Raw genomic sequence first — 18,574 nt, forward strand, 5'->3', positions numbered from 1 at the left:
TTCTGTGATGGCCTCTGTCAGTTGATTCTATTTCAGCAGCAGCAGCAGCAACAGGGCTGTGTTTGAGCACTGCAGATGTGGCCTGTGTGGCTTTAATTCTCCGTGACTTAGTGCTCAGGGACTTGAGAGCATTTCAAGATCTGCTAATCATGATGCCTGTGACAAAAAGTCTGAGTTTCCTGTGACAAAAGCACTCTGGGTAGCACTGACAAAAAAAGCAGAGAGCCAGACCAACCCTTGGTATCCCTCCATTCCCAGCTGCACAGGGAAAGGTAGAAGAATTTAGAGATGCTGACAATGAAACTGAAGTCTTCAAAAAGGCCACTGTATTGTTCAAGCATGTTGGAAGTTTGATCACCCTGAAACAGAGGAAGCTGAAATGAGCAAAGGGGTCCTGTGTGGGACCCGCAGCTCTGACTGCACTGGGGCACAGCGAGCCCTGTTTTCCCTATGGGATCCCCAGTGTTCAGGCTGAGAGCAGTGTCAAAGATGAGGCAGCAGCACAAACCTGACCTCAGCGAAAAAAGGCTGAGCAAAGTTCAGCCAACAAGGAGAAGTATTTTGGGGGGGATCCCTAATAAAAAAATATAGGAATGACACACTGAAATCTTTCCCGTCTTGTCAATATCTTCTTTCAATAGTCCATGATTCCCAGAGCGAAGAAACGTCCAACAGCAGCTCCATCAGCCACTTCCTCCTGCTGGCACTGGCAGACATGCGGCAGCTGCAGCTCCTGCACTTCTGCCTCTTCCTGGGCATCTCCCTGGCTGCCCTCCTGGGCAACGGCCTCATCATCAGCGCCGTAGCCTGCGGCCACCACCTGCACACGCCCATGTTCTTCTTCCTGCTCAACCTGGCCCTCAGCGACCTGGGCTCCATCTGCACCACTGTCCCCAAAGCCATGCACAATTCCCTCTGGGACACCAGCACCATCTCCTACACAGGATGTGCTGCACAGGTATTTTCTTTTGTCTTTTTCATCTCAGCAGAGCTTTCCCTCCTGACCATCATGTGCTACGACCGCTACGTGTCCATCTGCAAACCCCTGCACTATGGGACCCTCCTGGGCAGCAGAGCTTGTGCCCACATGGCAGCAGCTGCCTGGGCCAGTGCCTTTCTCAATGCTCTGCTGCACACGGCCAATACATTTTCCCTGCCCATGTGCCATGGCAATGCTCTGGGCCAGTTCTTCTGTGAAATCCCCCAGATCCTCAAGATCACACTGCAAACTCAGGGAAGCTGGGCTTATTGTACTAAGTGCTCTTCTATATTTAGGCTGTTTTTTGTTCATTGTTTTCTCCTATGTGCAGATCGTCAGGGCCGTGCTGAGGATCCCCTCTGAGCAGGGACGGCACAAAGCCTTTTCCACCTGCCTCCCTCACCTGGCCGTGGTCTCCCTGTTCCTCAGCACTGGCACTCTTGCCTACCTTAAGCCCCCCTCCATGTCCTCCCCATCCCTGGATCTGGCCCTGTCAGTTCTGTACTCGGTGGTGCCTCCAGCCCTGAATCCCCTCATCTACAGCCTGAGGAACCAGGAGCTCAAGGCTGCAGTGTGGACACTGCTGACTGGATGGTTTCAGGAACATTAAACTGCTGGCCAATTTCTGCAAAACACTTCTAATAAATGTCGTCTTTGATACTTCTTGTTGTTTTCCTTTTGGAGGTTCTTTTTCTTTGTTTTACATATTAATGTTGTCCACAAAGAAACGTCAAGAGCCCCTGTTTGCATTGCACACAGCAGGCAGGAGCACCCCCATGCTGCTGCTGTGGGGACATGAACCTGAGGGAGCACAAATGCCATCGGCCCCTGGGGCAAGGAAGGGCTGGGGCATGCCAGGGAAACCACTCAGCTTTGTCCTGGCCTCTGCAGCCAGCCAGAAAGTTTGTTCCCACCAGCTGGGAGTTTCCTGTCCCACTGCAGATGCTGCTGCTCAGAGCCAGGGCTGCCTGGCAGCCACCCCCAAACTGCCCTGAGCATTTCCTTGGCTTCACCTTTGCTTTCTTTACTCTTCCTCCTACAAATTTATTTCTCTTCCTCACCCCTCTTCCTCCCCTGCAAACAGCCCATCCCTGTTTGCCCTTTCCCCTCTGGCCCCACTCCCCCATTCCAGTTCCTGACGTGGCACCATGGGATCGTCCCTTGGGGAGCAGGATCATCCCACAAGTGCTGCAGGAATTGTCTGCAGGCTCCTGCAGTGCCTCGTGCTGCTCCCTTGCCAGAGGCAGCCCAGGCCAGGGGGGCACATCTGGGCTGCTGTGTCTGGCTGTGGGGCTGCCTGTTCTGGGCAGTGAGGAGGGGCTGCAGAGGCTCTGCAGGACTGACAGGATGGGCTTTGGGGCTGTGAGGAGGAGAAGCTGAGGAACCTGGGCTGCTGGAGCTTCTGAAGAGGAGGCCCAGGGCTCCTCCTGCAACTGCTCCCAGGGTGGTTTCAGAGAATCACAGAATCCGCAAGGCTGGAAAAGACCTTGGAGATCATCCAGTACAACTTGTGCCCTGACACCACCTTGTCTCCCCTGAGCCTCCTCTTCTCCAGGATAAACAACCCCAGCTCCCTCAGCCGCTCCTCACAGGACTTGTGCTCCAGACCCCTCACCAGCCTTGTTGCCCTCCTCTGGACATGCTCCAGCCCCTCCAGGTCCTTCCTAAATTGGGGGGCCCAGAACTGGACACAGCACTCGAGGTGCTGCCCAACCAGTGCTGAGCACAGGGGAAGAATCACTGCCCTGCTCCTGCTGGCCACACCATTCCTGATCCAGGCCAGGAGCCATTGGCCTTCTTGGCCACCTGGGCACACTGCTGGCTCATGTCCAGCCTGCTGTCCATCAGTCCCTGCAGGTCCCTTTCTGCCTGGCTGCTGTCCAGCCACTCTGTCCCCAGCCTGTAGCGCTGCAGGGGTTGTTGTGGCCAAAGTACAGGACCTGGCACTTGGACTTGTTAAACCTCACCTTGTTGGATCTGGCCCCTGGATCCAGCCTGTCCAGGTCCCTCTGCAGAGCCCTCCTGCCTTCCAGCAGATCAACACCCCCAGACAACTTGGTGTCACCATGGTTCCATGAGGCCCCAGAGTGTCCCAATGCTGTCCATGATTCCATGAGGCCTCCCAGTGTCACAATGTCCCTCTGGTGTCTCAAAGTCCCTTGGATCCTTGGGCCCTGCAGTGTCACAATGGCACCGTGGTGCCCCAGGGCCCTGCAGTGTCACAATGGATCCTTGGTTCCATGAGGTCTGGCAGTGCAGCAATGCTCTCCTTGGTTCCCGCTGTTTCCCATTCCTCCCACTGTCAGGCTATAGAAGGACACCTGGCTGATGAAGGGGAGTGGGAGTGGGTACCTACTCCAGGAGGTAATAATAAAAATCCCTCCCAACCCCCTCTCCCAAGCCAGGTGCCACTTCAGATTCGGTATGATCCCCTGGATCTGGAGAGTCAGCCAGATGGTTTAGAAGAAAATTATCTGCCCAGTGAACCTCCCAATTATGATTCATCTGTGAGACAGATCACCACCTCTAACATCAAAAAGGAAAGAAGGGTAATCATGGTGGGTGACTCCCTCCTGAGGGGAACAGAGGGCCCCATATGTCGACCAGTCCCACCCCACAGAGAGGTCTGCTGCCTCCCTGGGGCCCATGTACGGGATATCACTGACACACTGCCTGGGCTGATTCAGCCCTCTGATTATTGCCCACTGCTGATACCCCAGGCTGGCAGTGATGAGACTGAAAAGAGGAGTGTCAGGGCAATGAAAAGGGACTTTAGGGCATTGGGTCAGGTGGTCAATAGGACAGGAGCACAGACAGTCTTTTCCTCAGTCCCTTTGGAGTCTGAGAAAAACGGTGAAAGCAGTAGGAGAGCTCACATTATCAACGAGTGGCTCGAGGGTTTGTGTCATTGGTAAAATTTGGGATTCTTTAATCATGGGGCAACTTTTACAGCACCTGGCCTGCTTGGACCAGATGGGCTCCATCTTTCTGTGAAGGGCAGAAGAATTTTAGCTCATGAACTGGCAGAAGTTGTTGAGAGGGCTTTAAACTAGGTCTGAAGGGGGAGGGAGATGTAGCTGGTTTGTCTGGAAGCAGGCTCGTGGGTGGTAAGCCTGAGTGAGGGGTGAAATCAGCAGCCCAGCTGAGGTGCATGTACACCAATGCACACAGCATGGGTAACAAACAAGAAGAGCTGGAGGCCATGGTGCAGCAGCAGAGCTGTGATGTAATTGCCATCACAGAAACAGGGTGAGACAACTCACATGGCTGGAGCGCTGCACTGGATGGCTGCAAGCTCTTCAGGAGAGACAGGAAAGGGAGAAGAGGTGGAGGGGTGGCCCTTTACATTAGGGAGGCTTTTGATGCTACGGATGTTGAAACTAATGATGATGGAGCTGAATGTCTATGGGTGAGACTTAGGGGGAAGGCCAACAAGGCTGACATCCTACTGGGAGTCTGTTATCGTCCACCCAGCTGGGTAGAAGAGATGGACAACTCATTCTATAAGCAGCTACAGAATGTTTCTGGATCATCAGCCCTTGTTCTTGGAGGCGACTTCAACCTGCTGGACATCTGCTGGGGACTCAATACAGCTGAAATGAGGCAGTCTAGGAAATATTTAGGGTTTGTGAAGGACAATTTTTTGTTGCAGCTGGTGAGTGAGCCCACCGGGAGAGGGACTATGTTAGATCTGTGGTTTGTAAATAGAGATGGGCTGGTGGGAGATGTGGTGGGTGGAGGTCACTTGGGGAACAGTGATCATGAAATTATAGAATTCTCATGGTGAAGTCAGGTGGAACACTAATAAGACTTTTACATTGGACTTCGGAGGGCAGACTTTGGCCTGCTTAGGAGACTTATTCAGAGAGTTCCTTGGGAAGCAGCCCTTAAAAAAAAAGGAGTTCAGGAAAGGTGGGCAAGCTTCAAAACAGAGATCTCGAGGGCGCAGGAACAGACTGTCCCTGTGTGCCAAAAGACGAGTCGACAAGGCAAACATCTAGCCTGGATGGGCAAGGAGGTTTTGGAGGAAGATAGGAATAAAAAGAGGATGTATCATCTTTGGAAGGAGGGTCAGGTCTCTCAGGAAGTATTTAAGGGGCTTGCTAGGGTATATAGGAAAGAAATTAGGGAAGCCAAAGCTCAGTTTGAACTTAAAATGGCAACTTTTGTAAAGGCTAATAAAAAATGTTTTTACAAATATATCAATGGTGAAAGGAAGGATAAGACCAACCTTTGTTCTTTATTAGATGTGGAAGGGAATTTAATAACTGCAGATCAGGAGAAGGCAGAAGTGCTTATCGCCATTTTTTGCCTCAGGTTTTAGTGAGAAGATGATTTGCCTTCAGGACAACTGTCCTCCTGGGCTGGTTGCTGGTGTCAGGGAGCAGAGTGGGCCACTGTTATCCAAGAGGAGGCCATCAGAGAACTGCTGAGCTGCTTGGATGTTCATAAATCTATGGGACCTGATAGGATCCAGCCCACGGTGATAGGGAGCTGGCAGATGAGCTTGCCAAGCCACTCTCCATCATTTACCAGCAGTCCTGGCTCACTGGTGAGGTCCCAGATGACTGGAAGCTGCCCAATGTGATGCCCATTCAGAAAAAAGGTGGGAAGGAGGATCCTGGTAATTCTAGGCCAGTCAGCCTGACCTCAGTACCTGGTAAGGTCATGGAACATTTCACACTGAGTGCCATCACACAGCACTTCCAGGATGGCCAGGGTGTCAGACCCAGCCAGCAGGGGTTTAGGAGGGCTAGGTCGTGTCTGACCAACCTGGTCTCCTTCTATGACCAGGTGACCCTCCTGGTGGATGCAGGAAAGGCTGTGGATGTTGTCTATTTGGACTCCAGCAAGGCCTTTGGCACTGTCTCCCACAGCACACTCCTGGAAAAGCTGCAGCCCATGGCTGGGCCAGGAGCACTCTGTGCTGGGTTCAGAACTGGCTGGATGGCCGGCCCAGAGAGTGGTGGTGAGCGGTGCTGCATCCAGCTGGGGACAATCACCAGTGCTGTCCCTCAGGGCTCTGTGCTGGGCCAGCTCTGTTCAATATTTTTATTGACCACATGGATGAGGGGTTAGAGGCTTTCATTAGTAAATCTGCAGATGACACTGAGCTGGGAGCATGTGTCCATCTGTTGGGAAGTAGGAGGGCTCTGCAGGGACACATGGAACAGTTGGAGGAATGGACAGAGTTCGAGAAGGTGAAGTTTACCAAGTCAAAGTGCCCAGTCCTGCATTTTGGACAAAATAACCCCCTGCAATGCTATGGGCTGGGGACGGTGTTGCTGGACAGTGCCCATGCAGAAAGGGACCTGGGGGCACTGGTCGACAGCAGGCTGGACATGAGCCAGCAGTGTGCCCAGGTGGCCAAGAAGGCCAATGGCTGCTGGCCTGGATCAGGAATGGTGTGGCCAGCAGGAGCAGGGAGGTCATTCTTCCCCTGTAGTTGGCTCTAGTGTGCTTGGCATTCTTCCCCTGTAGTGAAACCGTACCTCTAATGCTGTGTCCAGTTCTGGGCTTCCCAATTTAGGAGGGACATGTAGGGGCTGGAGCATGTCCAGAGAAGGGCAACAAGGCTGGTGAGGGGCTTGGAACACAAGTCCTGTGAGGAACAGCTGAGGGAGCTGGGGTTGTTTCACTTGGAGAAGACTCAGAGGTTACCTTATCACTCTCCACACTCCCTGAAAGGTGGTTGCAGTCAGGTGGGGGTCGGTCTCTCTCCTCACAGCAACTGACAGGACCAGGGGACAGTGTCTTAAGCTGCACCAAGGGAAATTTAGATTGGATATTAGGAATTTTTTTTTATGGAAAGGGTGATAAATTACTGGAATTGTCTGTCCAGGGAGGTGGTGGAGTCACCATCATGGGATATGTTTAAAAAAAGACTGGATGTGGCACTCAGTGCCATGGTTGAGCTGAGGTGGTGTTAGGGCATGGGTTGGACTTGATGATCTCAAAGGTCTCTTCCAACCCAGCAGTTCTGTGATTCTGTGACATCACAGACCAGGTTGTGACATCATATAGTTGGCTGTGACATCACAGGTTTATTATGTGACATCACAGACCAGGTTGTGACATCAGAGCATGCCTGTATGACATCACAGAGCAGAGCAAGCTGTGAGGTCAAAGAGTGTGCTGTGACATTATAGGGTGGCTGTGTTCCATCACTGAAGGTGTTGTGACACCGCAGGGTGGGTCTGTGAGCCCACAGAGGTGCTGTGTGAAATGTTAAGTGAGTTCTGCCATCACAGAGCAGGCTGTGACATCACAGAGGAGATTGTGATGTCACAAAGTCAGCTGTGACATTACAGGCTGGCTGTGTGACATCACAGAATGGGCTGTGAGGTCACAGCGAAGACTCTGCCATCATAGAATAGGGCTCTGTGACATCACAGAGCAGCTGTGTGATGCCACAGAGAAGGCTGAGACAACAAAGAGTGGGTTGTGACATCACAGAGCTGACTGAGAAATCACAGAGCAGGCTGTGACATCACAGCGAGGCTGCATAACATCACAAAGGTGGCTGTGCCATCATAGAGCTGGCTGTGACATCACAGGGTGTCTGTGACATCACAGGCTGGGCTGTGACATCACAAGGCAGATTTTGTGATATCACAGAGCAGACTGGGACCTCAAAGAGCAGGCTGTGACATCACAAGACACCTGTATGAAATCACAGGTGGCCTGTTACATCTCAGAGTGGGCTGTGTGACATCACAGGGGCTGTGTGACATCACATAGGGCTGTGTGACATCACAGGGGCTGTGTGAGGTCACTGGGGAGGTCACTCCACCCCAGCCCCCCCTCCCAGTTCCCCCAGAGAAGTCCAACGCTGCTCGTGCACAGCGGGGTCCCCTGTCCCCCCGGGTCCCCCCGACCCTGGCGCCGCAGCCTCCCCCAGAGGATGTTCCACGAGATCCACCCCAGAGCCTGACATGGGGATGGGGCCATGGGGGGTGGGACAGGGGGACAGGGACCCCCTGGCAGCATCCCCGTGTCCCCCAGGGCCAGAGCCTGGGCCAGGAGTCCTTCACCCTGTTACCAACGAGGGCTTGAGAGCGCTGAAAAAATCCCCAGCAAGGGATCAGCAAAAACCAGATTTAATATTAAGTGACAGCACCACAAATTCCTTGGCAAGAGTCACTCTGCTCCTGACTGGACACTGCAGGCACACCAAGGAAACAAAGAAACAACAAAACCAAACAAAATCCAGGCAATCAAAACAGAAATTGGCCAAATATTGGGGCTTTCCTTGCTATGGAAAAGAACTGTCCTTCTCCTGCAGGTACCCATGGCTACAATTGGGATTTCCACCTCCAACACTGCCTGTTGTGACAGACTGGAGGAGATTGTTGGCTGGAAACATTTCATGTGTGGGGAGGAAGGGGCAGGTCCAGCCTTGCCCTGCCCTGGAACCCCAGCCCTGCCCTGCCCTGGAACCCCAATCCCCCCAGAGCCTCTATCCCAGCCCAGCAGTGTCTGCCAGTCCCTGGCACAGCACAGGCAATGCTCCACAGCCACCTCTGGAGCCCCCAGCCCAGCTCCTGAGTGACCAAATGACCCCAAGTCCCACCTGGGGAAGGGCCCAGGAACACCAAGGGGTATTTATGGCTGAGCACAAGGCCAGCACACAGCTTGACCCTACCTCCTCTTGGAATTTGTCTGAACATCACTGGAATCCAGGAGTTGGTAGCTCTCTGTGTGCTTCTCTAAATCTTATTTTTCTCTCTTTCTGTGTCTACTTCTTCTATGTCTGTCGTCTTGCAAATTTTGATTAACTTAAAACTGAACAGTTTGTGAAGTTGAATGGGCCAAGTTAATGCTTTGAGAAGCATTTTTTGTTGGTTGAATGTTGTATAAGACCTTTTGCCAAAGTTTCTCTAATTTTTTTACAGTTCCCCAAAAAAGGTTTTGTTCTTTTCAGCTCCTGAGAATCTCTTCTTGGTATTTCTCCTGTTCATCCAACTCAGAGGACACAAACAATTGTAATTCCTTTGAAATGTCTCCTTGAGAGAGTTGTTTGGGGGATGGGGGTCAGGGCTTGTGTGTCCTGCTTGGCACAGTCCAGGCGGGGCTTTCACAGCCACATTCCACACTCCATTTCCCAGCTGGAGCCGCTGGTGCCTCTGAGTTCTGCTGCCCCAGCCCCAGGGACGCTCTCCTTGTCTGCCCATTCCCCCACGGTCTCTGGGCAGGGATGGCCTCAGTGGGGGCTGCTGACATCCTCAGCAACTTGGAGGCTGCTGCTGAATTTTACTGCTCCAGAGGCTTCTTTAGCCTTCAGCTCTTCAGTTCAGGAATTCAGTGTCCCAGAGCTCATTAACATTCAGAACAGATTAACAAGCGAAACCTCTGGGAATAAGGTAAGTGTTCAAATAATTTGTGGTTAATTAGCCCAATTACAGAAGCCTCTTCAAAGTGAATACACTAGATTTAAAAAGACAGTGAGAAAAGATTTTTTTGGGCCTGTTTAGGTTTTTTTCCCTGTTAATACATTGATAAGTGCACTCTCCAACTGACACTGAACCAAGTACCTCCTCATGCAGTTGGAATAGATATGAAAATCAAGACCCTTCATGGCTGACAATCAGTCAGACTCTGTCCCTACCCCCACCCCACCATTTCCCCCATCCAAGCCCTGGCACTCAGAGCAGCCTTGTGCAAATCTGAGCTCACTCCAGCCCAGGCTGCACCTGCAGGTCTCAGCTCCTTGGCTCCAACTCCCACCTGCTTTCCCTGGAGAAGGAGCTGCCCGAGACACAGAGGGATGTTCATTTCTTGTCAGCCAACAAACCCAAGGGAAGGCACAGCTCCAGCAAATTCAAAAGTCATTCCTCTGCTGGATATTAAATCCACTTTGCACTGCAGACAGTCTCAGAGCAATGGAAAACACCTTCTGTGCCCAGCACAGATCCCAAGGCCCCCCAACCCCTCCCTGCCCCGATTCTGCCCAGAGTTGCTCTTTGCACACACGAGTCACAGGCTGAAGTCAGGAGCTCCCTCCATGCCCAGAGGGAGGAAAAGAGGGAAAGTGGATGAAGAGCTCTCCTGTGCAGAGCCAAGGTCCAAGTGCCCCTGCAGTGGGAACCACAACTCATCAGGTTTGTGTCCTTTGGGCTCAGGGATGGTGACACTCAGAGGCACAGAAAGGTTTCTTGCCAACAAACACAAGTTGAACATTTGAACAGTTTAATAACCATCCCAGCTCTTCCCTCAGCTCTCTGTGATGTCCCAGCAGCATCGGACATGTACCATCCCCAAGGGATTTCTCTACAGGAACAGTTTTAGACAAAGACACAAGAAAAGGGAATTCTATGATAGATAGGAACACAAATAAGGATGTTGACTAATATGGGTTTTTTTTGCACTTCGGAAAGATTGGGCCACTCCCTAAAGCTCAAGGCATGAAACCAGTCAGTTGAGAGGCACTTGAATGACCAGAAAGCATCTGGAGGAGAAATACTTGGAGCAATAGGAAGTACATAGATCCAGCTGGTCGAGTGAAGAGATTTCCTTAAACAAGGCCATTTAAACAGGAGAGTGGGAAACACCTGAAGGAAGAGGGAGATGATATAATAAACAGAATATTGGTGACTCAAGTAGACAGGAAGATCAGTATTTCTTCTCCTTCTCCCATCAGTACATTTCCAGGAAATTCCTGTTCCTGGAGGGAAAACTTTGCTATTTCTTAAAAGTACTCAATTGACCCAGATAATAAAAATGTGCCTGTATATTAAAAATATAAAAGATATTAAAACTTTTGCCCCGTTTCCAGGCAGACACCAGCTGTGTGCCCATGACCAGACAGTGCCACTTGTGCCCTGAGGTGCCGAGCTGGGATTGGATCTCTCAGAGAGGAGCTGAGGGAGAGCAGAGCACCTTGCAAGCTGCAGGTCCCTGCCAGCCCCGCAGGGCTCCTGTGCCATCAACATCTGCTCTGCTCCAGCCTGAAACAGGGCCCAGCATGGTGCCGGGACCATCAGAGAGCTGAGGTGTGTGCTGGAATTCAATGCCCTCCCCATGGCGCAGCAGCCCTGCATTTCCCTGCTCCAGCCTTGGTCTCCAGCACAGCCGTGGAGGCTCTTTGGGCTCCTGAGTGTTCCTGCTGTGCCCATGCCCCCAAGGGCACAGAGCAGCCTCCTCTCTCGGGCACTTGCCTGTTTTCCATGCCTTGCACAGGTGCTGGCCCTGCCCCACAAGGCCTGGGCTGAGTCCTGCCCTGCACGCTCAGCCAGGCTGGGATGGACACTGATGGTTTCTGTGCCAGGCTCTCTGAGCCCAGCCCAGCTCCCTGCAAGCTCTGCCAGCTGCCCTGAGCTCTGTGCAGCACCAAGGGCCTCTCCCCAGCACAGCCCAGCCGGCTCTGGCCCCACAGCTCTGCTCAGCCCAGGCTGCTCTGGCCACTGGCCCCACGGCCTCAGCCCCTGGCCAGGGCACAGCAGCAGCTGCAGCTCAGCCAGGACTCAGCCCCAGCCATGGGGGAAGGGGCTTGGCCAAGGCCAAAGGAGGCTCCCTGGCTGCCCTGCTCCCCTCGGGCTGAGGTGCTGAGAGCTCTGCAGCCCCTGCTGCCATCCCATCTGCCCAGGCCAGCACAAGAGCCCGGCCTTGGGGCCCTCCAGAGCTGCTCCTGCTCCAGGCCCAGGGCCCATCCCAGAGCTGGGGCAGCCACAAAGCTGTGCCCATTGCTGGTCATTGCTGCTCTGATGGGGATGGATCCTCAGCCACTTGGAGGTTGGTGATGAATTTTACTACTCCACAGGCCTCTTTTTCTCGAGCTCTTCCGTTCAGGAATTCCATGAGAAAATCTCATAAATATGAGATTTTCAAAAAATGAGATTTTGTTCAAAACACCCAAGACAAGAAAAGCCCTTGGGAATAATTCAAGTCCTCAATTCTTCTCTGGTTAATTAGACAGATTTCAGTAATGTATTCAAAGTGAATATGCTATATTGGAAACAGAGAGAATTTATTTTTCCTGTTTGTGGATTGATATGAGCAATGTCCAATTGATATTGACCCCCAGCACCTCCTAATGCAGTCTGAACAGATGTGAAAATCAAGACCCTTCATGGCTGACAATCGATAACACTTTGTCCCCAACCCCTCCCCACCATTTCCCTCATCCAACCCCTGGCACTCAGAGCAGCTGAGGAATGGAGTCACAGCCAGGGGTGTCCCCAGGGCTCAGGACTGGGGCCAGGTCAGTGAAATCTCTTGATTGCTGATCTGGACGAGGCCATCGAGGGCACCCTCAGTCAGTTCCCAGGTGAGCCCAAGCTGGGTGGGAGTGTGGCTGTGCTGGAGGGCAGGAAGCTCTGCAGAGGGATCTGGGCAGGCTGGAGCCATGGGCCCAGGACAATTGGATGAGGTTCACCAAGGCCAAGGGCCGGGTCCTGCCCTGGGCTCACAACCACCCCAAATCCCTGGCCATGCCCTGCCCCTGATCCCCACAGCCTGTCCTGTTTCCTTCATCCCTGCATTGCCAGGGACTTTCTGGGACAAGGGAGCTCTGCTCTGGGGATGGAGGGAGGTCCAAGCGCCCCCGCTGGAGTGGGAACCACAACTCATCAGGTTTGTGTCCTTTGGGGGTCAGGCACTGGTGAGACTCAAGAGGCACAGAAAGTTTCTCTTCATGGCCAACAGACCACGATTGAACAGGACACAATTTAATAACAATCACACTCTTCCCTGAGCTATGTGCAATGTCCCAGCAGTGTCTCATGAGTCCACCATCCACAAGTGATTTCCATACTAAAATTGATTTGAGACAAATGTGGTTCTGTGGTAGAAATAAACACAATTAAGATCTTGTATCAGGATGCTCGTCCTAGTGTGGGGTCAAAACAGCTCAAACAATTCCTGATTTGCAAAGATGTCAGTGGTGGATGGAGAAGGGAGGTCAGGCTGCTTTTGGTGTTGAGGAAATGCTGAAACCAGCCTGACTCATTTCATCTCCTCCTGGCCTGGCTGATCTCCCCTCTTTCCTCTTCCACTCATTGGCTTCTGTCTCCCACCAGGCCCCCGGTGAAGAGCCTGGCTCTGTGTTCTCCATGCCCTCCTCGCTGGCACTGCCAGGCTGGGATGAGGAGCCCCTCAGCCTTCCCTGCTCTGGGCTGGACAAGCCCAGCTCCCTCAGCCTCTGCTCACAGCCCAAGGGCTCCAGCCCCACCTTCCCGGCCCTTCCCTAACCCTGCTCCAGCTGCCAGACATCTTTCCTGCCCTGGGGAACCCAAACCAGGCCACAGGGACCTGGATAATCCACGTCCTTGATGTCCTGGTCACACAGCCCTGGCCCCTTTTCCCCATGTCAGGCTCTGGGGTGGATCCTGTGGAACATCCTTTGGTGGGGGCTGAGGCTCCAGGTGGACCGGGGTGATACCAGGGGACAGGGACCCCGCTGGGCATGAACAGCATTGGACTTGTTGGGAGAAACTGTGAGGGGGAGCTGGGGCGGAGTGACCAACCCAGTGACCTCACACAGCCCTCCTGGGATGTCACACAGCCCCTCTGTGATGTCACAGCCTGCGCTGAGATGTCACAGCCCATTTTCTAATATCACACAGCTGGTCTCTGATGTCACAGCCAACTCAGTGATGTCATAATCTGTTCTGTGATTTCAGACCTCTGCCCTGTGATGTCACAGCTGGCTCTGAGAGGTCACAGAGGCAGTTTATGTCATAGCTGCTCGATGACCTCACAAAAACCACTCTGTGATGTCATGGACCATTCTGTCATAGATCACTCATGTGATGTCATAGATCACTCTGTGACCTCATGTTACCAGATGATAAATTGTCTCCACCAGGTGAGCTGACACCTGGAGCTTGTTCTCCAAAACCGCAGGCCTATGGAAACCACACAATGCCCATTGTGTCAGAAGGGGAACTGGAAGTTCACCAGCCTCAGTGTCCTGCCAGCTCAGCCAGGCCCATGGGAACATTGGGGTCCACGACCACCAGGGACCACCAGAGAGACCCCCAGGACAGAAGAACACATGGGAAAAGGGGAGGGGAAATATGTTAATGATTCTGGGGAAATGATTATCAGACGTGTGTTTAGTCCAGGACAATCAATGAACATGTGTGCAAAATACAGACTATGAACAGAAACTTTCCTGTACTCAGCATGCTCGGCTTTGGGAGGAGCTATCCCCCGTGCACCCAGCTGAATAAAGAATGCTGCTTCTTAATGCTGCATTGGTGTGAAGGAGTTTTCTGTTTTACCGAATTTTTGGGTAACACTCCACTGCCAAGGAAAGCTCTGTCTCCTGCTGCTCACACACAGAGAAGGGCTGGTGGCAGATGTGGGGGTCGGAGGCTGCCTGGGGCACAGTGACCATGAAATAATCAAGTTTTCAATGATCTGTGAAAGAAGGAGGGGCAGCAACAAAACTGCCACACTGGAATTAGGAAGGGCAGACTTTGGCCTATTTAGGATGCTGGTTTGGGGAGTACCGAATCAGGTACTGATTTTTAATGGGAAATAACCCTTAAAAACAAAGGGGTCCAGGGAGGATGGACACATTTCAAGAAAGTAATCTTAAGGGGGAAGGAGCAGCCTGTGCCAGTATGGCAAAAGATGAGCTGGTGAGGAAAATGACTGCCCTGGCTGCCCGTGGAGCTTTTGTGGGAAAAAAGTGTGCATTAACTTTGGACAAATGGTCAGGCAACTTAGCAAGTGTTTAAGGATGTTGTCAGGTCATGCAGTAAAAAAAAAAAAAGAAAGAGGTGTAATCTCAATTAGAGATTAACCTGGCCACTTCTGTGAAAAATAATAAAAATGTGTCTATGAATAAATTAATGGCAAAAGGTGGAATAAGGTGAACCCCTACTCTTTATTGGATGCAGTGGAGAATATAGGAACTAAAGATAAGGAAAAGTCCAAGCTACTTAACACCTTGTTTGTATCAATTTTCAATATTAGGACACGATGTCATCAGGACAAGAGTTCTCCTGAGCTGGCAGATGGGGTCAGAATGCAGAACAGGCCTCTGGAATCCAGGAGGAAGCAGCTGGGGACCTGTTGGACCACTCAGATACTCACAGGTATATGGGATCAAATGGGATCCATCCTAGGGGGATGAGGGAGCTGGTGGATGAGCTCCCCAAGCTGCTCTCCATCATTTACCATCAGTCCTGGCTCACCAGGGAGATCCCAGAGCACTGGAGGTGCCAGTGTGAGCCCATCCCCAAGAAGGGCTGGGAGGAGGATCTGGGGAACTCCAGGCCTGTCAGCCTGACCTCGGTGCCCGGCAAGGTTCTGGAACAGATCACCCTGAGTGCCATCAAAGGGCGCCCACAGGATGGCCGAGGGGTCAGAGCCAGACAGTGTGGATTTCAATATCTGCATTGATGATCTGGATGAGGGGATTGAGTCCAACATCAGCAAATTTGCAGATGACACCAAGGTGGGTGTGGGTGTGGATCTGCTGGAGGATAGGAGGGCTCTGCAGAGGGACCTGGACAGGCTGGATCCAGGGCCCAAATCCAACAAGGTGAGGTTTAACAAGTCCAAGTGCCGGGTCCTGCCCCTTGGCCACAACAACCCCTGCAGCGCTACAGGCTGGGGACAGAGTGGCTGGACAGCAGCCAGGCAGAAAGGGACCTGCAGGGACTGATGGACAGCAGGCTGGACATGAGCCAGCAGTGTGCCCAGGTGGCCAAGAAGGCCAATGGCTCCTGGCCTGGATCAGGAATGGTGTGGCCAGCAGGAGCAGGGCTTCTGTGCCAGCCCTGATCTGCCCCCAGCTCTGCACACAGACATTGCTGCTGCAGCTCCAGAGGAGGGAACAAAAGGAGGATCTCTGGTGAAAACTTTCCTGGGAGATCCTTTAGTTCATTTAAAGCCACTGAGAGCACAGCTCCTCATTGACACAGTCTGGGGCCACAGCAAAGGTAGAGAGAAACAAAATGAGAAATGGCACAAGGAATGGCCTTTGTGGACAATCTTAAAAAACTAAAACACAGGGGAAAAACCCCACAACCAAACCAACAGGAACAATCAAAGATGACTTCTTACAAATGATTTGCAGAAGCTGGCAAGCAATTTTGTCAGTGCTACCCAGAGTGCTTTTGTCACAGGAAACTCAGACTTTTTGTCACAGGCATCATGATTGGCAGATCTTGAAATGCTCTCAAGTCCCTGAGCACTAAGTCACGGAGAATTAAAGCCACACAGGCCACATCTGCAGTGCTCAAACACAGCCCTGTTGCTGCTGCTGCTGCTGCTGCTGAAATGGAATCAACTGACAGAGGCCATCACAGAAATTGCCTCTGGAGTGTCAAATACAATGAAATATTCCACCAGGAGAAAGAGAAACCAGAACTTCTCGACACACTTCATTGTTTCTTCCTAGCAGCAGCAGAAAATGGAGATGCCCAGAGATATTCCCAGCTGCTGCTGATCCCGGTGGAGTCCAGCCTGCTGCCCAGTCCCAGCGGGAACCTGAGCCCAGGCGAGGGAGCTCCGCAGTGTCAGGAGCTCAGCGCACGCGGAGCCAGGCCCAGAGCCCCGGGCACGGCACAGACGGAATGTCCTGCGGCCCAAACCTCCTGCTCCTGCCTCACAGCACCCAGCGTTCTCCCCCTCCTGCTCCTCTCCCAGTACGGCACACATTCCAGCTCAGAGGAGGCTTCCCCAGAGAGGGCTCCGGCTCCTGTTTCAGCCTCAGTGTCCCTGCAGAGGAACAGGGCATCTTTCAGGCACTTCCACAAGCTCCGGGTTCCCATTTCATGGGGAATCTAGGATGAAAATAGCCTTGTTAGGAAGGACAAAAGTGGAAGGAGTGATGTCGGTGTAGAGCAGGACGGGAACAAAAATTACTCCAAATCAAAGGCAAAGAGAATGAGCTCTGATTTATTTCAAATGCACTCCTCTATTTATAGAGAATATCGTGCGGACTGATTTCGTTGGTCTTAGAGTAAAAACATCTCACACCATTGGTGTGCAGTGAATGACGCACGGTGGCAGAACCTATCTATAAACAATGTGAACAACAAGATAGATTAGAGAATTATTTGCATTCTTTCCCAACTGTCTCCCAGGCTCTCGCCTGGTTAGAAAACCTTCTCTTTTTCTCTCTGACTGAACTGAGAATATCCACATTTGCCTTCCTGATGAACTTTCTCCAGGAAGTTGGCGCTGTGTGCTGGGACCCATGGTGGGCTGGGTGGGAAAAACACTTTGGCACTTTTGCACAGAGCTTCCTTGGGGATGTTGAGGGGAGGAACAAAGGTGGGACAAGAGAGAGCTGTAGATCATTGAGAGAGGAACAAGAGTAGGCAAAGTCAAGGGGCAAAGGCATTAAGAAGGCCTTTGTGTCCAGGGGCATCTGCATGGAAACCACCAGGCCTCTGGCAGAAAGGCGGCCATGCCCACCAGGCCTTTGTGACCCGCGGTGACATCGTGCCCCGAGGCCATTGTGACCCACGTGCATGTCATGACCCTGCTGCCCCACCACCCATGCCAACAGCGAGGCAGCCTGGTCAGGGAGAGCGGGCTGAGGAAGGATGACAGCGTTGCCTTTTGGTCTGCACAGATGTTGACTTCAGGTGTGGGCTGCTTTCACAGCATCACAGAATGACTGGGTTGGAAGAGACCTTCAAGATCATCAAGTCTAACCTATGCCCTAAACACCTTAACTGACCCATGGCACCAAGTGCCATATCCAGTCTTTTTGTGAACATTCCCAGGGATGGTGACTCCCCCACCTCCCCAGGCAGGCCATTCCAATATTTTATCACTCTTTTTGTGAAAAACTTCCTCCTACTATCCAACCTATATTTCCCCTGACACAGCTTGAGACTGTGTCCTCACATTCTGACATTTGTTGCCTGAAGAAAGAAACCAACCCCACCTGACTACAACCACCTTTCAGGAGGTTGTAGAGAGCGATAAGGTCACCTCTGAGTCTCCTTTTCTCCAGGCTAAGCAACCCCAGCTCCCTCAGTTGTTCCTCACAGGATTTGTGTTCCAAGCCCCTCACCAGCCTTGTCGCTCTTCTCTCGAGCATCTCAACGTCCTTCCCAAACAGAGGGGCCAGAACTGGACACAGCACTCATGGTACGGCGCCACTAAAGGGGAAGAATGCCAAGTACACCAGTGCGGAGTAGAGGGGAAGAATCACTGCCTTGCTCCTGCTGGACGCAACATTCCTGATCCAGGCCAGGAGCCATTGGCCTTCTTGGCCACCTGGGCACACTGTTCACCCATGTTCAGCCTGCTGTTGGCCAGTGCCCCCAGGTCCCTTTCTGCCTGGGCACTGTCCAGCCACACCATCCCCAGCCTATAGCATTGCAGGGGTTTTTTGTGGCCAAAATGCAAGATTTGGCAAGTGATTTTATTAAAATCCATCCCACTGGAATCTGCCCACCCATCACACTGTTCAGGTCTCCCTGCAGAGCCCTTCTGCCTTCCAACAGATGGTAGGAGTAGGTAACTAAGCTCCCAGCTTAGTGTCATCTGCAGATTTACTAATGAAAGCCTCGATCCCCTCATCCATGTGGTCAATACTAATATTGAACAGAGCTGGCCCAGCACAGAGCCCTGAGGGACAGCACTGGTGACTGTCCCCAGCTGGATGCAGCACCGCTCACC

At 52.3% G+C, this 18,574-nt stretch overlaps 1 pseudogene; it reads left to right on the plus strand.

The window, feature by feature from the left end:
- The first annotated feature begins 901 nt into the window (after positions 1-901).
- On the plus strand, positions 902-1,589 carry LOC137464031 (olfactory receptor 14C36-like; annotated as a pseudogene).
- Positions 1,590-18,574: the final 16,985 nt, after the last annotated feature.

Source organism: Anomalospiza imberbis, chromosome 34, assembly GCF_031753505.1.
Source record: "Anomalospiza imberbis isolate Cuckoo-Finch-1a 21T00152 chromosome 34, ASM3175350v1, whole genome shotgun sequence".
Classification (NCBI taxonomy): domain Eukaryota; kingdom Metazoa; phylum Chordata; class Aves; order Passeriformes; family Viduidae; genus Anomalospiza; species Anomalospiza imberbis.